Source organism: Eschrichtius robustus, chromosome 8 (assembly GCF_028021215.1).
Source record: "Eschrichtius robustus isolate mEscRob2 chromosome 8, mEscRob2.pri, whole genome shotgun sequence".
NCBI classification, from domain to species: Eukaryota; Metazoa; Chordata; class Mammalia; order Artiodactyla; family Eschrichtiidae; genus Eschrichtius; species Eschrichtius robustus.
In genome coordinates, this window is record NC_090831.1 from 125,482,306 (window position 1) to 125,510,131 (window position 27,826).

The following is a 27,826-nucleotide window of genomic DNA, read 5'->3' on the forward strand; positions in this document are numbered from 1 at the left end:
ATACCAAGAAAGAAACCAAATCTGTACAAGCAGTTCAGAAAAGGGCACCGTGAGTCACTCTCCACAGTGCTGCCAAAGTGATCCTCATAAGATGGGTTTCTTATGTCATTCACCTGGATAAAAACCTTTCAGTGTCTCTCCATGGCCTTCAGAGTTAAGTCAAAACTCTTCCTTAATCGAGTTAAAATCCCCACTATCTCTGCAGCCTCCTGCACCGAGCACACTCGGCTCAGCCATAAGACATCCCCACAGTTACAAACTCACTCACTCCCCAGAGCCTTTGCACATGCTGCTCCCTCTGCCTGGAAAGGAATCACCTCCTCCAGAGCAAACTGCTATTCAACCTTCAAAACGCAGCTCAAGATCAACTACAGAGCTCTTTCCCAACCTTCAAGCTAAGCACCTCTGTTACGTGCTCCCCAGTATGTGTACAACACTATTTCTGCCACACTGTACTGGTCCCCCACCAGCCAGTGACTGTGGTGGAATCTTGCCTTTATCTGTTAATTTTCAGATACTTTCCTGCACAGTGACTTATACATAAGAAAATAAGAAAAACGTATCAAGCACAGCTGGGAAATGCTCATGAACCAACTCATGACACCACAAACTGATAAAGAAAGAGAAAGAATCAAACATTTATCCTGCCTTTCCTATGTAAACTGTTACACTAGGCAACCAAACAACAGGTGAGGGGGATTTTTCTCTATAAAAAGCATTCCAGCTAATAAAATGAAGGCATAACAGAACATCATCACTTTACATACAACCTAGTAAATGAATCAGACCCAGACACTGGTCATCAATAGCTGCCAGTATCACAAAAAGAGACAACCAGACATTATGTGCCTCCAGATGAAAGAAAGCACTGCAACATGAACAGCAGTCATGGAAAATAAAATGGAACTCGAATCTGATCAAGCCTCTAGCTCCAACTACGTACAGTTGACCCCTGAATCACTCAGGTTTGAACTAGGCAGGTGCACTTACACAGGGATTTTTTCCAGTGAATAGGTACTGCAGTACTCTACAATCTGTAATTGGGTGAATCTGTGGATGCAGAACCACAGATACGGAGGGCTGGCTTTAAAGTTACACACACATACACACACACACACACACACACACAAGTTATACACAGAATTTCAACTGTGCAGAGGATTGGCATCCCTAACCCCCAGGTTGTTCAAGGGTGAACTTGAACTTGGAAATACAGAGACTAGAAAGACATGTTAAACATCAGGGATACAATCAGCAAAATCCAAACAGCAGGAAACTCTACAGGGCAAATAACTTGTTTCTTCAACAAATAAATGGCAAGGAAAAAAGGAGGTAGCGACCTATAGAGTAAAAAAGACTTAATCACAATGTGTGGGCCTCATTCAGCTCCTGATTCAAACAAACTGGTTTTGTTTTGTTTTGTTTTAAATTGAGACACCTGCTTAAACTGAACACTCAATATCTGATGGTATTCTGGACTTAACTGTTAACTATTTTTAGGTATGAGGGTGGTATTTGGGTTTTCTTAAGTCTTTACTTTTTAGAGATACATTCTCAAATATTTATAAATGAAATTATGCCTGTAGTTTGTTTCAAAATAACAGAAGAGGAGAAGTGGGTAACAGTATAAATGAAACAACACTGGCCATGTGTTGATGACTGTTTAAGCTAGAAGATGGGTACTTTGGGGTTCATTATACTATTCTCTACACACTTGGATATGGGCAAATTTTCTCTAATAGAAAGTTAAAAAAAAAAAAAAAAACAGGTAGAGAGGGAAAAGGAGTGACTATAAGTCTACTGAATATCAGGGCAAGTGGAGGGAAGGAAAAAAAGATCACAGATGGAGGTGGCAGCAACTTGAAAGAAATTATTTTGGCACAAAGAAGACCTCCGCTGAAGAAAAGACACCAAGAGAAGAAAGATTCAGGACACAGCAGGGTCCAGGGGGTTAAATGAAGCTGTGTTTACACAGGACTTTCAGTAGAGCGTGTTAAAAGCACAGACCCTGCAGTGAACACTACCTGGGTTCAAATCCTAACTCCATGTATGACTCCGTCTGGGCCTTAGTTTCCTTGGATGTTAAAAAGAAAAAAAAGGATGATAATTGTCTTTACCTTAGAGGACTTCTTAAAGAATTAAATGAATGAACACAGTTATAATATACAGTTCTCCTAAAACAGTGCTTCACAGCAGTTCTCAACAAATGTTAACCATTCCCCTCATCATGACCACCCTCCTCCTCCCTTCACAGACGGAAACACAGACACCCCCCCCCCCCCACCAAGAGGTAAAGTGACTTGCTTAACAACAACTTTAGAACCATCTGCTGGGCTGAGTACTTACCGCAAAGACTGGCTGGCTATTCACCAAACGCATTTTCCCTGTCCTCCTGGGCAAGCAGCTAGGCTACATTTCCCAACCTCCCTGCCAATGTGTCTGAGTTCCTGACAATGAAATGTGGGCGAAAGTGCTGGATACCTCTTCACTACTCCCAGGCCCTACCTCCAAAGCTCCCACACAATCCTGCACCCCTCCCTCCCCCATCTGCCAGGTGGATATCAATGCCCAGGGCAATCTTGGAAGTCATGTGTAGAAGACATCAGAGAACAGATTAACTCAAGTCCCAGTAGAATAAACTATTATTTTCTTAAGCCCCTGAGATTTCAGGGTTTATCTGTTACAGCAGCTGTCATAATTTCAACTAACACAGTACTTTTTATGGACCCATCACATCAATCATCACTCCTCATTTTACAGACAAGAAAACTGAAGCAGGGAGAGGATGATGGTCACACAATTAATTATTAAGTGGTGCATCCAGGATTTGAACCAGCCCTGGATTAACACAGAGCTCAGGCTCTTAAGCATCTTCTAAGATCATAAGACCCGTTAAGTGGAACCAGGAGTGAACACATTTAATACAGAATTTTGCTATGCATTCCTTTAAAAAAAAAATCACTTCAATCTCTCAGAAGAATAACTGCAGAACAGTGTTATCTTAAAGCAAAAAGACAGAAATCAGCTCCCAAAAGTTTAAGTGGGGTTTTACAGTAGACAAGAGACATCAGAATAAGACATTTTTAAAAGACCACGTACATTAAAAAGACCAAACTCTGTTACACTTGCAAATAGGCATATGTAGTATAAGTTTTTGTTTTTTTTGGTTGTTTTTTTTTTTTTGGCCACGCCATGCGGCATGTGGGATCTTAGTTCCCTGACCAGGGATCAAACCTGTGCCCCTTACATTGGGAGCACAGAGTCTTAACCAATGGACCACCAGGAAAGTCCCACAAGTTTAAAATTTTAATCCAGCCTTTCCTATTAGATTTTACCTGAGCCATCCCTACTGACAATTATATAACATGATTTAATAACATTAGTAATTTTTAAAAATAGGATTCAAGGGGACTTCCCTGGGGGCACAGTGAGTAAGACTCCATGCTCCCAATGCAGGGGGCCCAGGTTCATCCCTGGTCAGGGAACTAGATCCCACACGCATGCCGCAACTAAGACCCGGTGCAACGAAAAAAAAAAAAAAACCTAATTAAAAAAAATAGGATTCAGTAAATGGAAAAACACTTTATTTCAATTATCACTGAATTGTACCTACATTATTAATCAACATGTATCTATGAAAAGATGTACAAGATACACTGTTAAGCAAAAGAAGCAAGTTACAGAACAGTGTTTACAGCGTAATTCCATTTGTTTTCAAAAAATACATACCTATATCTTTTTTTTTTTTTTTTTTCCTACATACATACATCTCTTACCTACAAATGAAGAACATCTGGAAAGAAATACAAGAAAGTTTCCAGTGATTACCTCTGGGGAGTAGACCTGCACTTGTGATTTATACCTTCTGTTAGAGTTCGAATTTATGATGAGCACGTGTACTGTTAGAATTAGAAATACTTTAAAGACATATCTATGATTTACAGTAATGTAAACTGATCAAACTCCCCAAATCCCACATTAGCATAATATGTAGAGTGAAGCGTCCAGGTTGGGAGGAAAAAAAAAATGTAGCCCTTTAAAATGAATATCTCATTTGATCAATTTCACTCATATACATGGATATACATGTGTTTACACATCTGTAAGTAAATCTCTTTTAATACATTTAAAAACACACACACAGGACTCCCCTGGTGGTACAGTGATTAAGAATCCGCCTGCCAATGCAGGGGACACGGGTTCGAGCCCTGGTCCGGGAAGATCCCACACGCCACAGAGCAACTAAGCCCATGCACCACAACTACTGAGCCTGCGCGCCACAACTACTGAAGCTCGCGCACCTAGAGCCTGTGCTCCACAAGAGAAGCCACTGCAATGAGAAGCCTGCAGGCCACAACCAGAGAAAGCCAGCGTGCAACAACGAAGACACAATGCAGCCAAAAATAAATAAATAAATGTATTTTTTTTTTTAAACCAGTATATATTCAAACATGTGCATGTATTTCTTACATATACGCCAAAAAATTTTGGTAGGACAGACCCCAAACTAATAAACAATGACCACCTGAGAGAAAAGGAAGGCAGGGCTGGGAGAGAAATCGGAGAGAAGTCTAGAATTGGGCTGAGCAACACAGTAGCTACTAGCTACATGTTGACTATTTAAATTTAAATGAATTAAAATTAAAATTAAATACTATTAAAATTCAGCTCCTCAGTCCCACCAGCTCCATTTCCAGCGGCTACCCCAGTGAAAAGCATAGATATAGAGCATTTCCGTCACTACAGAAAGCACTACTGGACAGCATTGGTCTAAAATACAGCAGAAAGACCTAGATGAAGCCTGACATAAATTTTAAAAGAAGGCAAGACAATGAAGAAAATGTACCTTTCTACCATCCCAGAAAACTGAAAACACAAGAAAAAAGCAGAAATTATGTACAAAGAAACTCAAAAAAAAAAAAAAAAAGAGTTATATCTTCAGGTGATATCTACCCAGACTAGGTTAAATTTCTTTTTTTTTTTACTACTAGATTTAGAATAAAAAGGTTTATTTTTTTCACAAACCAGTCTGGTATTGGGGGGGCAGAGGGGAATCCAACAGTAAGCATTTTACAACCATCTACTTTAAATCATACAATGGCATTTCTCATCATTTTCTCATCAGAAAAGATTACCCTCAATGATCTCTCCTTGGTAATAATGGTATTCTTACACTTAAAAATAATACAAGTGGGGAAGTTTTAATTTATAATTCGGATTTAGATTTACAGGATTTCATCTGAATTGGTTTACAATACTAAAAATGTATAATCACAGAGACTTAAGCCCTAAATAGGTTAAAACAATTCTAATGGGACTGCTTTGACAATTCCCTTAGTATTATAAAACCCGCTGATGCATGAAATTTCACTTTAGAAATGCATTTCTAAAACTACCATATTTGGTTGAATACCGTCCCCAGAATTCATGTCCACCTGGAACCTGAGAAATGTGACCTGATTTGGAAATAGGGTCTTTGCAGATGTAATCAAGTTAAGGTAAGGTCATACTGGAGTAAGATGAGCTCTAAATCTAGTATGGCCAGTGTCCTTATAAGAGGGTAATTTGGACAAAGAGACACAGACATACAGGGAGAAGGTCTTGTGACAATGGAGACAGACTGGAGTGATGCAGCTGCAAGTCAAGGAACACCAAGGACTGCCCAGCAACCACCAGAAACTAGGAGAGAGGCCTGTAGCAGATGTGAGACAGTAGATGTCTGTTTCTGGTACTCTGTTACAACAGCCCTAGGAAGCTTATACAACTACCTTCTTCCCCAGTGTAACAGGCTAACTCAGAGTGCTGGCTAGATTCCTTTCCCCATCACCAGAAAAGTATCTCAACGCTATGTAACAGATTCACTAATTCAGCTTTTCCTACTTAAGTGTAATTGAAAATGAAAAAAAAACCTAGTTCCTGATACCAGAATATATCTTTGGTCCTGAGACAAATTGAGGATATTCCAATTCACACTCAAGAGATTATCCAAGATAGCCATTTAGTAGGGGAGGAAAAAATAAAGAATAAATGAATCCCCATCCCAATCCCAATCCAATCCTGTGGATCCCAAGTCAACCCCTTACTCCAGAACGCCCTCCCTTTTTTCTTTCTCTTTAACCTCTCCCCGCTACCACCATTCCTGCCACTGTCTCCCTCCCATAAATCTAGCCTTACCTACCTCTAAATGTCCATCATCCCTGAGCCCCGCTTCCTTCCTCTCTGATACCATCTACGTTGCCTTCTTTAGAAAGTCTCGTCGGTTATTCGTGCCTGTTCTTTCTCTTGTCTCTCATTCACCACAGAACCTTCTGTAATCTGGTTAACAAACCCGCTATTCCAGATAGCAGATAGTCAAATCTATCAGACACTCTCTAAGTCATCTCTATCTCAGCCCACAGTTACCCCTAGAACAACCGACACTGTACATCATACACAGACCTGCTAGAAATCTATCTCCTGGCTTCTCTGGCCACCTTTACGGCGTCTCCTTCTGACCACCAGTGAAGATACTAACGCTCCCTGGAATACAGTTCCCAATTGCTTCTCTTCGCTAGACAGGTTCTTATGCCCTCAACTCCCACCTTCACACTGAGTCTCGGCTCCAGTCCACACCCACTCTCCACACATCCAAGTTCCCAGTGAGCATCTTCGCTTGAATGCAACACAGACAGGCACTTTTAGTTCAACAGATCCAAAACTCAGTCTGTCATCACCTGGCTTCTACCCAAATCTGTTCCATCCGCCTAGAAACTTCAATCATTTCAGTCTTCTCCCCTTCCTAAGTAAGTCCTATTAATCCTACCTCTGAGACCTCCTTGCAGTCTGTTGCCTCTCTGTCATCCCCCAAACTGCCTTCTTTCAGGCAGTCATTCCTCTCTCACCTGCCAGCACCCAACCACGTCCCATCTCCCTCCGTTCATCCTCCACAGCAACGCAGACAGATGCTTTGAAAGTGCAAATACGACGCTGCTCCCCTTCTTTCATCCTCAGCGGTGGCCTTAGAGACAGATACACGAACTTCTTAAACAGAAAAAAAAAAGAACGAAATACAAACTTTTTTTTTTTAATAACTTACTTACTTTATTTGTTTTTGGCTGTGTCGGGTCTTCGTTGGCGCACGCGGGCCTTCTCTAGCTGTGGAGAGCGTGGGCTACTCTTCGTCGCGGTGCGCATGCTTACTGTGGCGGCCCCTCCTGTTGCGGAGCACGGGCTCTAGGCTCACGAGCTCAGTACTCGTGGCGCACGGGCCTAGTTGCTCCGCGGCATGTGGGATCTTCCCGGACCAGGGCTCGAATCCGTGTCTCCTGCGTTGGCAGGCGGATTTCTAACCACTGCGCCACCAGGGAAGCCCCACAAACTTCTTAATATAGCATAAAAGACCCTTCATGATGCAACTTATGCCACCAGCTCAGCCTCATCTACTGTCGCTCCTCTCCATACTTTCACCATACTTAACCATACTTAACCTTTCATCAATCATCCCCTTCAAAACTCTCTGCCTTTACATGTGCTATATCCCTCTGCCTGAAATACTCTTTGGACGGTCCTTACAAGCTTCAGTTTAGTGCTACCTTCTCTAGAAAAGCGTTGTGTAAGCCTCAGGGTACGAAGAGCTCCTCCTCTTTTCAGGACTCAGAAGCCTGTCCGTATCTCCGCTTGTCTCACCACCCTTGCCGGTTCACCCAACTTTAGGGCTGGTGGGCAGGGATCTCATCTTATGATCCTGTACACTTCCAATGCCTAACAGAGTACCTGACACAGCAGTATGTATGCAGTAAGAACTGAATGAATAAATCAAACTCATAGGTTGACACACACAAAAAAAGTTTTAGCACATCAAGGACTTAAGACAAATATGAAACTAGTCAACTTTACATTGAAGAGGCTTTCGTATATTGGCATTTACATAAACAAACTCATATATACTACACACACACCCATAAATATACCATCATGTCTGGTTCCATATAACAAGTTCATTTCCCCAACCTAGCACAAACCTACAGTAATTCTTTGCTGCTACTGTTCACATTAAGTTCAAAGAAACTAATTTAATTACCCCTAGTTATATAACTTCATATGCCCACAGATATACGAACCGGAACTTCTTCTGGAACTATATAAATACAACAGTCACTAGCGGTTTCAAGGGTAGGGCAGTTACGGGCTGACCTGTGCGCGCCCCAAATGCACATGCCGATGCCCACACACGCAGCATCTCAGAGTGCGACTGTATCTGGAAATACGGCCTATAAAGAGGTAAAGAAGTTAAAACCAGTGTGTTAAGAGTGAGCCCGAATCCAGTATGACAAATGTCCTTTTAAGAAGAGGAGATGAGGACTTCCCTGGTGGCACAGTGGTTAAGAATCCGCCTGCTAATGCAGGGGACACGGGTTCGATCCCTGGTCCGGGAAGATCCCACATGCCGTGGAGCAACTGAGCCCGTGCACCACAACTACTGAGCCTGTGCTCTAGAGCCCGTGAGCCACAACTACTGAGCCCATGTGCCGCAACTACTGAACCCCGCATGCCTAGAGCCCGTGCTCCACGACGAGAGAAGCCACCGCAATGAGAAGCCCGCGCACCGCAACGAAGAGTAGCTCCCGCTCGCCGCAACTAGAAAAAGCCCCGCACGCAGCAACAAAGACCCAACACAGCCAAAAATAAATAAAATAAATTTATTTTTTAAAAAAATTTTAAAAATATAAAAATTAAATTAAAAAATAAATAAAAAAAAAAAAAAGAGGAGATGAGAACACGGACAACACAGAGGGATGACCTGGTGAGGACACAGTGAGAAGGCGGCCACCTGCGAGCCAAGGAAGGAGAGAGACCTCAGAAGAAACTCAACCTGCTGACACCTTGATCTGGGGCTTCCAGCCTCCAAAATTGTGAGAAAATAAGTTTCTGTCGTTTAAGCCACCAGTCTGTGGTATTTTTTTTTATGACACCGAAACTAATAGAGGGGGCTTCTGGTTTATAGAATTTAAATTTCTTAATCACGTCCATGGAATTTTTTTAAGCCAGCAAGGGTTGTGTGAACAGTGAAGTTGTGGATGTTTTCATTTTCTTCTTCACGCTGGCCTGTATTTACCAACCCCCCCCAAAAAAAAACCCATTAAATTAAATGATATAAGAGAATATCCTAGACATCAGAGTTTACCATACACTGGCCACTAAAACTACATTTTATCTTACTATTTATCATTTGAAACAAAATAATGTACTATGTTAAAATAAGATATTTTTAATTTTTACCAGCTCCAAAAGGAACTGGTGGAGACAGAAACTGGAGGAGAGCACTGCTGTTACACACCTCCCCGGAGATTAGAGAACCAACAGCTATAACAAGTACAGAACCTGCCTGTGTTTGTGTTCAAAGTCATTATAGAAGCTAGGTAACACATAATAGACCCTGTGAGTTAGGCATCTTATACATTATCATTTAATTCTCATAACAACCCAGTGCAACTGAGATAGAGTCCCCCTTTTTTCAGATAAGGAAACTCAGGCTCAGAGAGGGTAAGTAACTGGCCAAGGTCATACAGTTAGGAAATGGAAGTGCTGAGACTCAAGTCCACATGTCTTAAAATCCCACGCTGCTTGATACTAAGAGTCCTTGAATGCTTAACAGGTATTTATTAAACATCTTCTGTATGCACTTGGCTAGACAGAGCTCTGACCCAAGAAACACAGTCACTATTCCAAGGACTTAGAATTTCCTCTTTAACACTTTGTTGAATGTCTATTTCTCCTAACTCCTCAACTAGATTTTAGAGCTCCTCAAAAGAGCTGTAGTAAAAAGAGAAAAACACAGAGCTTTGAGTCAAAGTCCTGGAAAAATTCTGGCTTTTTCCCACTTACATAAATTAACAAGCTGGATTCTTCATCAGTAAAAGGGTTGTGGATTAAGTAACATATATGAAATTGCTGGGAAGAGTGCCTGGCGCACAGTGGATACTAAATAAATGTTAAGGAGACATGAATATTCATTTACAGCCTTCACAGAATGCAGACCCAGAACTCAAACTTTTTATTTCACCAATACTCTGATCCCTCCAATGGCCTCTTCGGGATTCAAAGATTCCACTCATCACTCTCTCTATCCCATCCATCTACACTACATACCACTTAACATTCAAAGCAGAAAAACGAACATTCTGAATCTTCTTTATACCATGGTCTTTTAGAGTAGTGGTCTCCAAAGCAGAATGCACACAACACACTTAAATGTCCTAATCACAAGCCTGCAAATCCTAGAACTTGAGATTAATAAGGAATGTGAAATTTAGCTCTCCTAAAATTTAGCAACCCGTATTAATATAAGGATTGTGATAGATGTATACTATTTCAAAAAGAAAAATAAAAAGGATACAGATGCTGAGACCAAGGATTCAAATTCTTACTAATGGAGGCATGATTCAAATATGTTTGGGACTTCCCTGGTGGCGCAGTGATTAAGAATCCTCTGCCAATGCAGGGGACATGGGTTCGAGCCCTGGTCCGGGAAGATCCCACATGCCGTGGAGCAACAAAGCCTGTGCGCCACAACTACTAAGCCTGCGCTCTAGAGCCCACAAGCCACAACTACTGAACCCTCACGCCACAACTACTGAAGCCCGCATACCTAGAGCCCGTGCTCCGCAACAAGAGAAGCCACCGCAATGAGAAGCCCGCGCACCGCAACGAAGAGTAGCCCCCCCTCGCCGCAACTAGAGAAAGCCCGCGTGCAGCAACAAAGACCCAATGCAGCCAAAACCAAATAAATAAAATAAATAAATTTTTAAAAATAAATAAATAATAAATTTTTAAAAAAGAAAAAGAAAACAAATATAAGTTTGGAGACAACTGCTTTAGAGCCACAATTGTATCATTAGTTATGGTTAAATTCAATGTGGGAACTATGATATACAGTATATTGTATTTTTATTAACACTGAACACTTTACAAATGGGCCGAGCAATTTCGCAGGTCTGTGCCACCAATCCTTAAGTTGCTCCTTCTGCCTGGATATGCACTAGCACATAACTCCTACCCTTCTCCCATACATTCATCTCACCATGGAGTCTTTACAGATCCGCACAGTGACAGGTGGTTAGTAATCACTCTACAAATCTAAAGCTACAAGGTTGTAAGTCAAATTATAATACAGGGCTAATATAAAGAAAAATTTATGTACCTTTCTCTTGCTCTAAGACATAACTTCATTAAGAATAAAACAATCTTGAGACTTCCCTGGTGGTCCAGTGGTTAAGACTCCGCACTCCCAATGCAGGGGGCCTGGGTTCAACCCCTGGTCAGGAAACTAGATCCCACATGCTGCAGCTAAGATCCCGCATGCCGCAACTAAAAAGGTCCCGCACGCAGCCAAATTTTAAAAAAAGAATAAAACAATCTTATTTACGATTACACTCCCCTCTGCACCTACTGGAAAAACATTCCTCTAGGCAAGTTTTGATCAAAAGGAATACACTGTATTTAATATGCACTAAGTTGATTTTCCTTGTAAATCTACGCTTAAAAACCATTCCCCCAAAAAAGTACCCCGCACAAAAAAGGACATAAGTGAATGTGCATTTACTTTGAGCCCTAAACCCCTAAATTCCCAACAACTGCTGTAACGGTGTTGTAACTCTACTTGAATTATGGCACAGAAACCAAACCAGTGACTCCTAGAGAATCTCCTGATTTTAAGCACAGAACTTGGAACTTAGAAATTGTTCTAATATCCTACCAGAAGTATATTAAAGTGAACACTTTGGAAAAAGAAAACTAAATATATTTTCACCTGCCTGCACTGAATTCCCTCTCTTGGCTATGCCTTGATAAGTTATCATGCAACAACTGTAAATGTATCTCACCTATCTGTACCCCCCCCAACCCTGTGCACCAACACAACGGAGTCTTGGAAAGGCCTCAGAGCTCCAGGTGGACTGTGGAAATGATCCAAACTCATATACTCACAATTGCTTTTTTAACAACGACGTGTGCAGAGGGGGAAAAAATAGAGGTTTTTATAATATACCTTCCATAATACCTCACAGCTACTTCACAAGGACCCTACTTCCCCACTTGATTAGTTATTAGTAATCACCCTTAGTCAAAGGTAAAAACGAAGGGCTATGGAATTGTTCATCATTTCCTCTTAAGTCCCTTAAAGGCAGTGTTCTTAGAATTCCACATTCATGATCTCATTGAAAACTCAGGGCTGAATTAACTTGCCTAAAGTCACATCAGAACCACCACATTGTGCAACTCCAGGAAGCAGCATTTGCATTGTGTTTGATGGGAATGCCATCCCTAGCACAACAGAAACGGAGCTGTGCAATGAAGTGGTCTGGGTCACACCGCTAGTTAGTGGAGGTGAAGCTCAAAACTCTGCTGTGACTGAGGAGGAAGAGCACACTCAACATCTTAGAGCTTACACTGCCTCCCATGTTGAAGGATGAACAATTAATCATATAATAAGACAAAATTCTCTTGTTATAATAAGCCAGTTATCAGCTTTGTTGGTGAAGGAAGAGAGGGAGCGAGGGAGGGAGGGAAGGGAAAGCCAGTAGACAATGACCACTGAAGAGAGAAGCAAGAAAAAACTGTAAGAAGAAAACCTTACTGAAGACTCTGCCTCTGATGACGCTGCACATCTTCAGTGGTAGGAGGCGGTAACGAGAGAGAGATCTACAGGGCACAGAGGTATCAGGGTGGTTCTGTTTTTCCCATCCACCTCACTGCCGCCCTTACAAGACCCCAAATGAGAGTTTTATAAAGAATGACTAGCCAGCATTCAGGTTAAAATGACACTTGCACCTAGAGTAGGAAAAACTATAAATTATGCATCAGTCTCCGCATTCACCCGCCCCCACTTGTAACTGTGAAAGGATTCATTTATTTCAAAATTAGAAAACTGACCTCTGAGTAAAAAACCTCATTAAAATATATGGCTTGGAAATATTTAGAATCTATTATCACAAGAGCTTATTTTCTTAACATGCAAAGAGTATTTACAAGTCACTTCAAAAAAAAATTTTTTTTTAAAGGATGACCAACCCAACAGAAAAGTGGGCAGTGACATACGGAAGCCACTACTGTTACCCAACCAGCAGCCACTCCACCCCCCCCCCCAACTTGTTCTCGCTGTCAGAGGCCACCTCCCATTATAAGGCCTCAGAGGAACAGATGTTGGCTTTCCTGGCCTCACTTGTACCTACAACAGGAATACATGACCAATCACAGCCAACAGGATCCAAGGGGAAATCTGAGAGCATCCAGGAAAGGTTTTTGTTCCAAATAAAATAGACGTACACGAAGAGATAGACCACATCTTTAGGGCGCTGGTCACGTGGACTACCAGAAGTGTGAACACCACTCCTCTCTTCTTCTCACATCTCACACCCAACTCCTCCACAGATCCCTTCAGTCTACCTTCAAAATATATACAGAACCACTTCTCTGACGTCTTATCTTTTTCCAAAATACCTCTCACCTGGCTGCTTGCAATACTTTCGTAACTACCACGCCTGCTTCAGCCTCTGTCCCCTTCATCCTAGTCTCAACACAGCAGCCAGCATGAACCTTGCAAAGTGTTCATCAGATAAGTCCAGCCCCCTGCTCGAAAGCCCCCAAAGGTATCTCATCTCACCCGGAAGAAAAGCCATAACATCTCACAACGGTCTACAAGGCCCTGCACGCTCTGACTTCCTGCTCCCCCTCTCTGCCAGCCATCACTCAGCTCTGCCACCCGCCCCAGCTCTCCTTCCAGGTCTTTGAAGGCGCCAGCTCACTCCTGCCCCGGGCCTGTGTGCTCCGGGAGAGGCCCTCTGTCTGAAATGCTCTTCCACCGCACCTCTTACCCTTGCACTCTTACTACCATTGAGACTCCACTCAAAGGTCACTGCATTGAAGCCTTCCCTGATCACGTCATTAAAATAACCCGACTCAACCTCGCCCGTCCCCCTGCATTGCTTTATTTTTCTCCATAACGCTTAACATTGGGCCTGGAATCGGGCCGCAGCCTCGCCGCGCCCGCCGCCTCCGGACCATGGACCCCCCAAAGTGACAGAGCTTCGAGCCTTCATGAAAATGTGCAAGCAGGACCCGAGCGTTCTGCACACCGAGGAAATGCGCTTCCTGAGGGAGTGGGTGGAGAGCATGGGGGGTAAAATACCACCTGCTACTCATAAAACTAAATTGGAAGAAAATACCAAGGAAGAAAAAACAGTATGAAGGCGGAGGAAAACATAAAGACAGATGAACCATCAAGTGAGGAAAGTGATCTAGAAATTGACAATGAAGGTGTGACTGACCCAGACACTGATGCCCCTCAAGAAATGGGAGACGAAAGTGTAGAGATAACTGAGGAGATGATGGATCAGGCAAATGATAAAAAAGTAGCTGCCACTGATGCCCTAAATGAGGGTGAACTACAGAAAGCCATTGACTTGTTCACAGATGCCATCAAGCTAAATCCTCGTTTGGCCGTTCTGTATGGCAAAAGAGCAAGTGTCTTCATCAAATTACAGAAGCCAAATGCTGCCATCCGAGACTGTGACAGAGCTATTGAAATAAATCCTGATTCTGCTCAGCCAGACAAGTGGCGAGGGAAAGCACACAGACTTTTGGGCCATTGGGAAGAAGCTGCCCATGATCTAGCCCTTGCCTGTAAGCTGGATTATGATGAAGATGCTAGTGCAATGCTGAAAGAAGTTCAACCAAGGGCCCAGAAAATTGCTGAACATCAGAGAAAGTATGAGCAAAAACGTGAAGAGCGAGAGATCAAAGGAAGAACAGAAAGGGTCAAGATGGCTCGGGAAGAACATGAGAGCGCCCAGAGGGAGGAAGAAGCCAGATGACAATCAGGGGCTCAGTATGGCTCTTTTCCAGGTGTCTTTCCTGGCGGAATGCTTGGAATGGGAGGGGGCATGCCTGGAATGGCAGGAATGCCTGGGCTCAATTAAATTCTTAGTGATCCAGAGGTTCTTGCAGCCATACAGGATCCAGAAGTTATGGTGGCCTTCCAGGATGTGGCTCAGAACCCGGGAAATACGTCAAAATATCAGAGCAACTCAAAGGTTATGAATCTCATCAGTAAATTGTCGGCCAAATTTGGAGGTCAAGCATAATGCCCTTCTGACAAATAAAGCCCCTGATGAAGGAAAAGCAACTTAGTTCACCTAATGGATGTCGCAATAATACAAACCAGTGTACCTCTGACCTTCTCATGAAGAAAGCTAGGGTGCTTTGAAGATAATCCCTACCCCTCTGCCCCAAATGCAGCTGAAACATTTTTACAGTGGTTTGCCATTAGGGTATTCATTCAGATAATGTTTTCTTACTAGAAATTAAAAACTTTAAACAATTTTTAAACCTTAAAAATATTTAAAACAAATTAACAGGGTGTGTTAATCCCTACATTTTCCTTTACTAATCATTTTGGTTTTTTCCTCTGAATTAATTAAGCAAGGAAGATACTTCAGTATGGAAGATTTATTGTTCAAGTTTGAGTGACATAAAGATTTATTAGTGGGAAGATCATTTAAACAGATAAAGTTTGAGTTGGATATATGGTCACTGAAGCATTTTGATTTGTCTTTTTAATTGCTTTATTATTATTATTTTTAATGATTTGCTTCCACGACATCTTACTTACTGCACATTCTACCTTCTTGTTCGCCTCGTCCCCTACCCCCACCAAACTGTAAGCTTTCAGAGGGCAGTAAACATGGCCTGTTTTCCTCACTGCTGTTATTTCCCATAGCTACAGACTACTGCCTGCTAAATTATAGGTGCTCAATAATTATTTAAGTGAATTATTGAAGTGAATTCAACAACAAGCTGAAGATTTTTTTTAAACTTTATTGAGGTATAATTGCTTTACATTGTTAGTTTCTGCTTTATAACAACGTGAATCAGCTATACATACACATATATCTCCATATCTCCTCCCTCTTGCATCACCCTCCCACCCTCCCTATCCCACCCCTCTAGGTGGTCACAAAGCACTGAGCTGATCTCCCTGTGCTATGCAGCTGCTTCCCACTAGCTATCTATTTTACATTTGGTAGTGTATATATGTCCATGCCACTCTCTCACTTCGTCCCAGCTTACCCTTCCCCCTCCCCGTGTCCTCAAGTCCATTCTCTACGTTTGTGTCTTTATTCCTGTCCTGCCCCTAGGTTCTTCAGAACTTTTTTTTTTTTTTTTAAGATTCCATATATATGTGTTAGCATATGGTATTTGTTTTTCTCTTTCTGACTTACTTCACTCTGTATGACAGACTCTAGGTCCATCCACCTCACTACAAATAACTCAATTTCGTTTCTTTGTACGGCTGAGTAATATTCCACTGTATATATGTGCCACATCTTCTTTATCCATTCATCTGTCGATGGACACTTAGGTTGCTTCCATGTCCTGGCTATTGTAAATAGTGCTGCAATGAACACTGTGGTACATGACTCTTTTTGAACTATGGTTTTCTCAGGATATATGCCCAGTAGTGGGATTGCTGGGTCGTATGGTAGTTCTATTTTTAGTTTTATAAGGAACCTCCATACTGTGCTCCAGAGTGGCTGTATCAATTTACATTCCCACCAACAGTGCAAGAGGGTTCCCTCTTCTCCACACCCTCTCCAGCATTTATTGTTTACAGATTTTTTGATGATGGCCATTCTGACCGGTATGAGGTGGTGATAACTCATTGTAGTTTTGATTTGCATTTCTCTAATGATTAGTGATGTTGAGCATCCTTTCATGTGTTTGTTGGCAATCTGTATATCTTCTTGGTATGAAATGTCTACTTACATCTTCTGCCCATTTTTGGATTGGGTTGTTTGTTTAATATTGAGCTGCTTGTGTATTTTGGAGATTAATCCTTTGTCAGTTGCTTCATTTGCAAATATATTCTCCCACTCTGAGGATTATCTTTTCATCTTGTTTATGGTTTCCTTTGCTGTGCAAAAGCTTTTAAGTTTCATTAGGGCCCATTTGTTTATTTTTGTTTTTATTTCCATTTCTCTAGGAGATGGGTCAAAAAGGATCTTGCTGTGATTTATGTCATAGAGTGTTCTGCCTATGTTTTCCTCTAAGAGTTGTACAGTGTCTGGCCTTATATTTAGGTCTTTAATCCATTTTGAGTTTATTTTTGTGTATGGTGTTAGGGAGTGTTCTAATTTCATTCTTTTACATGTAGCTGTCCAGTTTTCCCAGCACCATTTATTGAAGAGGCTGTCTTTTCTCCATTGTATGTCCTTGCCTCCTTTGTCAAAGATAAGGTGACCATGTGTGCGTGGGTTTATCTCTGGGCTTTCTATCCTGTTATACTGATCTATATTTCTGTTTTTGTGCCAGTACCATACTGTCTTGATTACTGTAGCTTTGTAGTATAGTCTGAAGTCAGGGAGCCTGATTCCTCCCAAGCTGAAGATTTTAAAAAGCAGGAAAGGGGACAGCATCGGGGTCCTTGATAATTTCATCAGGCTACTGAAATACACCTGGACTCTGGTCATATGAAGTGAAATCTGACTCATTTCAGCCATTTTAAATTAAGCTTTTTGTTATTTGAAGTCAAAAGGTACCTGGTACAGGGCACAGGTAGGCAATTTGCAAAAAAAAAGAAATGCTAGTGGCAAATACACTCAATTTAACTCAATCATAAGACATGCAAATTAAAATAACCATGGAATATGTCACCCCAGCAGAAACATAAAAGCTTAATACATGTATATTCCAATTCACTCACTAAAAACACTAGTGGTATTTACTATTTCTTTAACTTTATACATGAACATACAATTCATAAGAGTGTGATATTCCATTGCCTGTATTTTTTCCCCATGCTCTGAATGTTAGACAGACTGTTCACTCCTGACCAATAATGTAAATATAAGAGTTAACTCTGATGAAGTACTTACTCTGCCCTAGCCATGTACTATCCACTTTAACATGCATTATTTATTGCCCACTACAACCCGACAAAACATGTACTATTGTTATTCCAGGTTTTTATAAATTTATTTATTTACTTATTTATTTGTTGCATTGGGTCCTCATTGCTGCGCACAGGCTTTCTCTAGTTGCGGCGAGTGGGGGCTACTCTTCGTTGCGGTGCGCGGGCTTCTCATTGCAGTGGCTTCTCTTGTTGCAGAGCACGGGCTCTAGGCACATGGGCTTCAGTGGTTGTGGCACGCAGGCTTCAGTAGTTGCGGTTCTCGGGCTCTAGGGCACAGGCTCAGTAGCTGTGGCACACGGGCTTAGGTGCTCCGTGGCATGTGGGATCTTCCCAGACCAGGGCTTGAACCCGTGTCCCCTGCATTGTTAGGCGGATTCTTAACCACTGCACCACCAGGGAATTCCTGTTATTCCATTTTAAAGTTGATGAAACTGAGCTACGAGAAAGACCAATGATCAGCCCCAAATCAAGTAGCTACTTAATTATAAGGCTAGAATTTGAACCTAGGCAGTTTGACCACCAGAACCCAACAAGCAGAGCTTTCTCCCAAACTGAATGTGTTCTGCAACACATTGACTCCACCTGTGCCTCTCTTTCTGCCACTTATTTTGTGTTTGTGTTTTGACCCATAATGACTGAAAAAAGGTATTCAAGTGACAGTGCCAAACTTATTAGAAAGAAACACTCTGACAGAAAAAGAAGATAAAAATGAAAAGATAGTCAAAGATTGGTAGAAGTCCTTTGTCTCAGTTTTCTCCACTGGCAACACTGGAGATGTAACAGTATTTACTTTTAGATTGTTGGCAATGACTAAACAGATTAATACAGCACACGTGACACATTTAGGATAGGATACATTAAACAATGAACAGTCTTTATGCTCATCATTATTATCATAATTATGATGAAAGGCTTCATAAATGTCACCAAAGTTAGAAGGACTGACCAACAACTATAGGACTGGTAGCTGGAAGAAACTATGGCCAGAGACATGTTATGACTTCGGGGAGACAAAAAGGAAAAGGATGAGGGCTGATTTTCATTCTGGGAACAGAGTACTTAGGTGACTTAGTAAAGAAAAATTCTATTAGAACTACAATTCCCATTTTCAGAACTGTATGCCCTGTCCCCCACACCCCAGCCCCACTCAGTATATGTTGCTGGCAAGGATGCGGGGCGGGGGACGACGGACACATACTCTGTGTGGGAGTCTAAGTCAATACTCCATTTGTGGAGGGCAATCGGCCAGTAGCTATCAAAACCTGAAGCACAAGTACTCTTTAATAAGACAACTCTATATCTAGGAATTTACCTTCTAAAATATGCCAACAAGTAAATCTATACAAGCACAAGGATGTTCACTACAAAGATAACAATAAAATTGGAAATCAACTAAATGGCCATCAATAAGGGAATGGCTGAATAAATTAGGGTACTCCAATCTAGTTTACAAACCCATTTTTCCACTAGGCTCTCTAATAATCTTAAGTGACACTACTATCCACCCAAGCTGCCGAAGCCAAAAATCTAGACAACAGCTTTACTTCTTTTTCTCATACTCCCCTCATCAAATCCTTTAGCAGACCTTATCATAGGAGCTTTCAAAACACATATAAAACCTAATCACCTTTCTCCTCTGTCACAAGCCTACTCTAAGCCATACCTGCCAAGATTACTTCAATAGCTTTGTTGGTTTAAAACCCTCCAATGGGGGGCTTCCTTGGTGGCGCAGTGGTTGAGAATCTGCCTGCTAATGCAGGGGACACGGGTTCGAGCCCTGGTCTGGGAAGATCCCACATGCCGCGGAGCGACTAGGCCCGTGAGCCACAATTGCTGAGCCTGTGCGTCTGGAGCCTGTGCTCCCAACAAGAGAGGCCGCGATAGTGAGAGGCCCGCGCACCGCGATGAAGAGTGGCCCCCACTTGTTGCAACTAGAGAAAGCCCTCGCACAGAAACGGAGACCCAACACAGCCATAAATAAATAACTAAAAAAATTTTAAAAATAAATAAATAAATAAATAAATAAATAAATAAATAAATAAATAAATAAATAAATAAAATTTTTTTTAAAAAGCCTCCAATGGCTTCCACTGCGCTGAGAATAAAATTCCTGCTCCTTACCATGATCCTGCCCTTAGCATGCAGGGTACCACGTGATCAGGCTCCTGCCTGCCTCTCACACGCGATCTCGTAAGCTCTCCTGAATGTCCGGTAACACCACCCTTTTATTTTGAGAGGTAGGAGGGTCCCTTGAGCATCACACACTCATTCTTCTTTTGGGGGCTTCACAATGAACCATGTTCTTCTGAATTTTCTCATAACTGCCTCCATTTCACCCAGGTCTATTTCAATATCATCACTTCAACGAGACCTTCCTGACAACCTCACTACATGCATTACTGTCTCTCAGAACCATTAACGGACACTCTCAATACCATTACCACAGTTTTATTTTCTTTATGGTACCTCTCACTGTCTGAAATTAATGATAAGGAATACATTTATTTTGTTCCTCTCACTACTGAAGTATTTGTCCAGTGAAAGAAAGGGCTTGATCTCCGTTGTGCACCACTGAATCCCCAGAATCTAGAACACTCCTGAACACTCCTTGGCATAAGCAAAGCCCTCAATTTGCATCAGCTGGATGAAGATTAGGCAGTTTTTGAAATGAATGATATTGATGTATATATGCTAAAACAGAAAAACGTTCAAGATAAACTAAGTGACAAAAGAAAATCACAAAGCAACACATATAAAACGAGGGGACTTCCCTGGTGCTGCAGAGGCTAAGACTCTGTGCTCCCAATGCAAGGGGCCCGGGTTCAATCCAGGGAACTAGATCCCACAGCCCACAATTAAAGATCCCACATGCCGCAACGAAGATCCCACAGGCGGCAACGAAGATCCCACATGCTGCAACTAAGACCTGGCACAGCCAAATAAATAAAATTTTTAAAAATACATATAAAATGATCCCATCTGTGTGAAAATGAATGTAAGCACATTATGTAAAAATAGAAAACATATATGCAGAGCAAGAGTCAAGAAGGATACAAAATAGAGTTCACAGTAATTCTCTCTGAAATACAGGGCAGAAGAGAGTGGCAAAAGGCCTTACACTTTTTAATTAATTACACTCTCCTGAGCTATCTGAATATTTTCACCAGCAGGTATCATATTCATAACTTTTTTGTGAGTTTTCCTATTCCTCCACCTGCTGTAAAAGGCCCAACACACAAAGTGAGTATTCTCTTTTCTAAACACCCAGAACACATATACAACCTAAAGCTCCCATTATATTTCTACAACCTAACACATTCTGAAACACTGGATAAAATACACATGTGAATATTAGCTTTGGTGTAGTCCAGCTTAAAAGCTGAAGGAGAATCTCTTGGTTCAAATAGCAGATCAAACATACACACATTAGCTCCTTTCAATAAAAGATCACTGAAATAGTATTAAAAATTTTTTTAAGGAAAAGAATTATCATTTAAAAAATAAAATAAAATGCAGAGATCTTTTCTTAAAAAAAAAAAAAATCATTGTCTGGGGAAGGGAACTGGTGAAAAGAGTTGGGGGGGGGGGTTGGCACTCTGGGGTAAAACAATGGACTCCTAAATGTCAGAATACAAAGGGTTATCAACTTCAAGCTAATCATTAATTCCCACCAAGAACTCACCATGAGCCCTTCTACTAGGTCTTAAATATGAGTGACAAGGATCAGCAGATGTCTGATTAAAAACCCTACAACATAAATGAGACCAAGATAAACAACAATTACCCTAGAGCAAACAGATAAGAGGAAGGGTGATGACTTAAAAAAAAACTCTATTAACATTTTCAAAGAGATTCAAGATTATGAATCCATAAAATGGAAAAAGGATGCTGGGCGTGGGGGGGGGGGGTGGAATTCGTGAAAATTTAAAATATGACTGCTAAAGTAAAATTACAGAGTCTTAGAATAAAATAGAGGAAATGCCCAGAAGAACAAAAGGACAAAAAAATGGGGGTGGGGGAGTGGGCATGAATACATAAAGCCCAATAACCAACTAAAAGGAGTTATAAAGAGAATTAAAGCAATAATAGGAGAATTTCCCAAGAATTAAAAAACATGAGTCCTATGGAAGCAACCTAAATGTCCATCGACAGATGAATGGATAAAGAAGATGTGGCACATATATACAATGGAATATTACTCAGCCATAAAAAGAAATGAAATGGAGGTATCTGTAATGAGGTGGATGGAGTTAGAGTCTGTCATACAGAGTGAAGTAAGTCAGAAAGAGAAAAACAAATACAGTATGCTAACACATATATACGGAATCTAAGGAAAAAAACAAAAAAAGCCATGAAGAACCTAGTGGCAAGACGGGAATAAAGACACAGACCTACTAGAGAATGGACTTCAGGATATGGGGAGGGGGTGGGGTGAGATGTGACAGGGTAAGAGAGTGTCATGGACATATATACACTACCAAATGTAAAATAGATAACTAGTGGGAAGCAGCCGCATAGCACAGGGAGATCAGCTCAGTGCTTTGTGACCACCTAGAGGGGTGGGATGGGGAGGGTGGGAGGGAGGGAGATGCAAGAGGGAAGAGAAATGGGAACATATTGTATGTGTATAACTGATTCACTTTGTTATAAAGCAGAAGCTAACACACCATTGTAAGGCAATTATACTTCAATAAAGATGTTTAAAAAAAAAAAAAATGAGTCCTTAGTTTAATAATAATGGAAAAGAACCACCTCTAAACATCTTTGAGAAATTTCTATTTAAAAAGGACAGAAAGAAAGCTCTAAGGAGCTTCCACAGAGGAAGATAAAACACATCACCCACAATGGAACAAGAAACACACTGTATCAGACTTCTCCTCAACAACAACAATGGATACTAAAAGACACTGGAGCAATGCATTCAAAGCTTTGACGGAAAATAATTTTCAACTTAGTTTGGCTTGAATAAAAATAACACCAATCAACTACAAGGGTTAATGAAGACTTTTTCAGATATGCCAGGATTCAAAACTCTATCTTCCACATATTCTTTCTAGAAGTTTCTGTGAGGGATGTACTGCATTAAAAACAAGGAAGTAACTCAAACAATAAAGATCCAATAAGAGCAGAGCTAAAGTGCAAATGCAGTGATGCAGAGTCCAGCACTAAGAACAACATGTAACAGGTCTAGATAACACCTAGTCCAGAATAAGGAAAAAGACTAGGAGAAGCCTTTCCTTATCATACTTTTCCTAGGCGAAAAGTACTCACATACATAAAATAACAGCAATAAAAACAAATAGCATGGAAAGCTGATAACATGGAAGAAAGAACAATGACAAATAAGACAAGAATAAAGGCAATTACAGACTCAAAAACCAAGAACCAATACAGGAAATGTAATTGTACTCTCCTTTCCTCTGCTGTGAACAATATTTATACCACCACAATAATGTAGAAACTATTCATCAATTTCCAACTATTAAAACCAAGTCACAGGCAAACAGAATATAAATGTTCTCAACCTTGACAATGCCAAAGTAGACATGACAGACATAGGGGCATAAAGGGGAAAGGAAAGGGGGAAAGGAAAGGTGAAAAGAAAAGTAGAAGCAGTAATAGCTTCAATTTTACTCCTGGGAAATCAAGACAGACAATCTATATCAACATGAAGAAAAAGTCTATTATATTACATAAATTGCAAAGAGAACAGGGAAATTAAAAGTGATACATCTATTGGGTAAGCAGAAAAACTGAACCAAATCCTCATTTATCAGAGCAGGAATCAATGTAAAATTGATAAATCGTAAAATAAGCTTATTTAGTCACAAAAACCACACAAATAATTTAGAGTTTCCTTTGGAGAGTGGCACTAAGGAGTGAGGAGGGGTTGGTGACCTTTATTATAAGCAACTAGATATCTGACTTCTAAATTTTTCAATGGACTTAAGAAAAAAAACACCAAAGAATACTGATCTCTTCATGAAAACACAATTCATAACACATCCTGCCTACATTTTTCCCTATAATGTAATAGATAAAACTTCTTTTTCCTAATATTCCTGAGTGCCAGGTTAAATAATTTTTGAAACTTTACCACCATCTTTAGAGGTATTTACAGACAATCTAATAATTCAAGTTACAGGATGTATATATTACTATCATCAAAATTACTGGACCATCACTCCGTATCAAAGTAAAATGTCACTACAGATTTAATTTACATTACTTCAACCAAGCCAAAACATCCGCATTTATCCATGGTTTCTCAATTTTAATAATTATTTTACCACAAATATGGAAATGTATCTTTTAACACCTTTTTTTCTAGATTGCTTTAGGTTTTATTGGTGTTAGTAGTATACACAACAGCATTTCAAATTCAACAGACCTAAATTTACTTCAGCTTTCATTCCATCTTTTCCTTTGTCCTTTTTACTTTTAGATAATATAAAGTTTATTTCATTATTTATCTTTAATCTGCCAGACCTGAAAAGGGAAAAGTATTTCTTGAAGTCTATACATAACACAAGATGAAAAAAGAACCAAGTTATTATTTATTACTATTCAAAACATTATGCAAAACCATAGAGCCAAATATAGAGATAAGACCAAATTCTAAGAGAAACACAGCCAATTCTAACCCATGATGGAAGATTTAAGTGAGATTTCAAAAATGGCTATAGGAAAGTGTTAAATAAGCCATTAGTTTTCCCACATTAAAAAAGGCTTTTGTTTTCTGGGGTCTTTTGTTTTGTTCTGTTTTTCTCTTTTTACTGTTCTTAGAGGTGGTGGCTTCTTTTTTGTAAGGAGAAGGCAGCTGAAGGGGAATGCTACAGCATTACACTTTATGGTGTTTACCATTTGTTTAACAATATTCTACTCAAGGAACAGCTTTTTTAAAAATAAAACATCTAAAAACAAACTGGGATTAATTTCTTCAAAATACAAGGTACACTGTGGGGAAGCTTCCACATGATGACCACATTTTTCTTTAATATCACAGTGTCATCAGTCCCAGTTAAACAGCATAAATGAATGCACTTGTTTGTAGGAAGAACAGTTCACGTTCCACTTCACCACTAAGAGCCAAATGGCTGTGATGGGACAAGGTGAGTGCATCACACATCATATTTCAGCTAAGTCACAGACACTTTTCCGTTATCCATGAAATATAAAAGCTAAGAAACATTTAAAAATAATTTACTAAACTCCTCTCAAATCAAAATATAGGAAGCTATTGCATAATTTGACACTTCAGAGAAATTACATTTTTGTTATCATTAAAATGAAGCAAAGAAAAAATGGTTCAGTGTTCTTTAATAAGGCATTAGGTAATTTAGAAAGGACTTGGCTATATCACATTAGTCTTGTATTTATTTTACATTTTGCATATAAGTCTAGATGTTAAAAACATATGTGCAGTGGACACAGATACACTACCAAACGTAAAATAGATAGCTAGTGGGAAGCAGCCGCATATCACAGCGAGATCAGCTCGGTGCTTTGTGACCACCTAGAGGGGTGGGATAGGGAGGGTGGGAGGGATGGAGATGCAAGAGGGAAGAGATATGGGAACATACGTATATGTATAACTGACTCACTTTGTTATAAAGTAGAAACTAACACACCATTGTAAAGCAATTATACTCTAATAAAAATGTTAAAAAAAAAAAAAAAATATATATATATATATATATATATATATATGTGCAGGACTTCCCTGGTGGTGCAGTGGTTAAAAATCCACCTGCCAATGCAGGGGACACGGGTTTGAGCCCTGGTCTGGGAAGACCCGACATGCCATGGAGCAACTAAGCCCATGAGCCACAACTACTGAGCCTGCACTCTGGAGCCTGAGAGCCGCAACTACCGAGCCCACGTGCTGCAACTACTGAAGCTCGTGCTGCCTAGAGCCCGTGCTCCACAACAAGAGAAGCCACCGCACTGCAACAAAGAGTAGCCCCCGCTCACAGCAACTAGAGAAAGCCCGCGTGCAGCAACAAAGACCCAACGCAGCCAAAAATTTTAAAATATATATATATATAAATAAATATTTTTAAAAACATATGTGCATAAACTATACAACTAGAACAATCATAAGTTTATAATAAATATAACATTTTACATTGGAAACAGCAACTGTTTATTCTGAAATATACACTACGAAATAGTTAAAATTCAAATTTAAACACTTGTTAAAATACATTGTTTCCAATTCAATGTCCCTTACAGAAAATAAAACATATATTTCACTATCATTTAACTTTACTTTTAGAAAAGTAGCCAGGCAGGATTTTATGCCCTAGGTTTAAAAAAAGAAAAAGAAAATTCTACTTAGAAATCAGGCACTGCTGCAGCTTCAGTATATAATAAAAGTTATTCCAGAAGAGACAGTTTATCATACTTAACATATATTACAAGATTTTACAAGAAAAAAAGATATATAACTAATGCCAGCTGAGGTTAAATATATTAAATATTACACGTAAGTATTTTAAGTATTAAATATCTCAGAATAAGTAGAAGTCTAAATATGAGTTCAACTGTAACATAATGAAATTAAACCTATACTATCATATTTTTACTTAACAAAAAGGGAACATGTATTTAAATTCATCAAACTGTTTTTCTCTCAGCTTGAAACAAGTTCTCTAAAACACATTAGCTACAAAATAGTTGGGTTTTTTTCTCTTCTTCTGATCTAATTAAATTCTAGCAGATTACCAGAAGAAATATGTTAAAATGCTGGTGAAGGGACCAAAGATTTTACCTTTTTTTTTTTCTTTTCTAATTATAACTGGGGGTTAAACACACATGAAGAAATATGTTGAAAATCCTCAAACCCGCCACGGAATACTTGAGTCCAAGTGTTTATTCAGAGTTTTAAAATTATATAAATATTTCAAAATGTGTCAAATTCTTACTACGATTTAAATATTTTACTTTCAGCTTCACCATCCATCCTCCGGCAGCGCGATTCAATAGGGCAGACTCCCTGGCTCCCAACCGAGACCTGCCACCCCGATCCCACTGCAGCACCCATCCACACACAACAAAACAAATGAGCATTAAGGTTCTTTCTTGCAACTTCTCCTACAGCTCTGAGACTCTCCCGCCACACACACCCACCACCAAACACACACCCAAGACACACACTCGGGGAGCCTACAAGAAAGAGGAGGGGGAAGGTAGGTGGAGGAAAAAGCACGACTAGAGAAAGTAGATCCGTACGTAGCAGGCGCCTCAAAAAGGTGGGATGGATTTCTCCAAAGCTCAGATCGGGAACCTTGCTGGAAACAGCCAACAGAGAAAGCCCCTAAGGTTAACTCTTTGCTAACCTTTTACAGGAACTTCGCCCCTACCATTTAATTTCAAATAGACCAACAAGTCCATTTTATTATTTTATATTATTTAATGAAATTTTGTTGGGAGCTGAGAATATGAAACAAAGGGAAACAAACACATTTTGCGTCACAACGTTAAAACCTTAGGTTAACCCTATGAGTAAGTCTCCAAATTCTTTCTATTCTATCTGGAGTGAGGAGGTCAAAACTGAAATATTAACCCCCTAAAATGGTCTTCGATGTCTACCAAAAATGTCCTACTCAGGTCTCACTCTCCCAAACCAGAGCCACTTTTTGCCCCCATTTAACAAAGGAATTTTCATGCAATAAGTCTACTTAAGATACTGCAACCATATTTTGACAAATTTTTCTTACTCCTTTTATTTATAGGTGTTTATCATGGTTTTTTTAAATGTAAGTTTTTTTTTTTTAAACCACCTTTTCCAAGCCTCAAAACAAGGATCTGTAATTATGGACAATTACGCTCCTGCTCAATAAACAAACAAGTCTACTTTTCCTCCTCAAACTTTCT

The 27,826-nt window shown here is 40.2% G+C and overlaps 1 protein-coding gene and 1 pseudogene across 17 annotated transcripts in view; one reads left to right on the plus strand and one right to left on the minus strand.

Annotated features, from left to right (window-relative positions):
• The window catches only part of KMT2C (lysine methyltransferase 2C), a 275,662-nt gene that overhangs the window by 224,908 nt on the left and 22,928 nt on the right, over positions 1-27,826 (minus strand). The gene's annotated exons all lie outside the window — the stretch shown is intronic.
• Positions 14,241-15,128, plus strand: LOC137768268 (hsc70-interacting protein pseudogene; annotated as a pseudogene).